Here is a 779-nt window from a genome sequence, read left to right as displayed (position 1 = left end):
CTCACTTTAAGTGTCTCAGATCTCGACACTCCCAAAGCCCCAGAGCCCAGAAGCCAGGACGCCGGCAGCTTCCTGAGAATCACTTGCATTATTTTAGCAACTTATCGTCCCCTTGATGCCCAGTCAGGAGACGAAGAGCCTCAAGGTGAGAATTATCTCGCAGTGAAGGGCCCCGGTCCAGACGTCGTCTGAAACATCCTGTTCCCTGGCTGCCTTCTGAGAATAAAAACTCAAAGCAGGAAATGTCTTCTCTGCCCGTCACCCAGCAGTGGGTCCGACCTCGATTCAAGCTTCTCTTCGGGTTTTGGTTAAAGAGTGTGATGCGGCGTCACCCGAGCGTGTGTCCATTCTCTGCATCGCATGTTTTAATGCCCTGTTGCATAATTCCGCAGCTGGAAATGCTAGACATGAACGAACACACAAAAACGTGTGTCCTCTAGGTGAACAGAGAGGTCAGGGGCATGGGGAGCTGGAGAGACCAGCATGGGCACAGACGGAAGTGAGTAGACTCACGGGAGTGTGGCACTCAGACCCATCCCGAGGTGTCACTGTGGCTCTCAGGAGCACCTGGGCGGCAGGTGCCATACAAGTTGGTGGCCAAAGACCCCAGGATGTGTGAAGTGCTCCTGACCCCGAGGCTCCCTCCTCCTGCCTGACACCGAGTGTTCCCGACTCAGGTACCAAACTCTGTGCTTTGTGCTTTGTTTCTAAATGCTCCACGCTGTGTGACACTAAGTATCCTGACACTTTGCTGTGATACTAAGTATCCAACACTTTGC

This window comes from Sorex fumeus, unplaced genomic scaffold, assembly GCF_029834395.1.
Source record: "Sorex fumeus unplaced genomic scaffold, SorFum_2.1 ptg000024l, whole genome shotgun sequence".
In the NCBI taxonomy this organism is placed as follows: Eukaryota; Metazoa; Chordata; class Mammalia; order Eulipotyphla; family Soricidae; genus Sorex; species Sorex fumeus.
The sequence above is the reverse complement of the archived record's forward strand: the minus strand, read 5'-3'. Positions refer to the sequence as shown.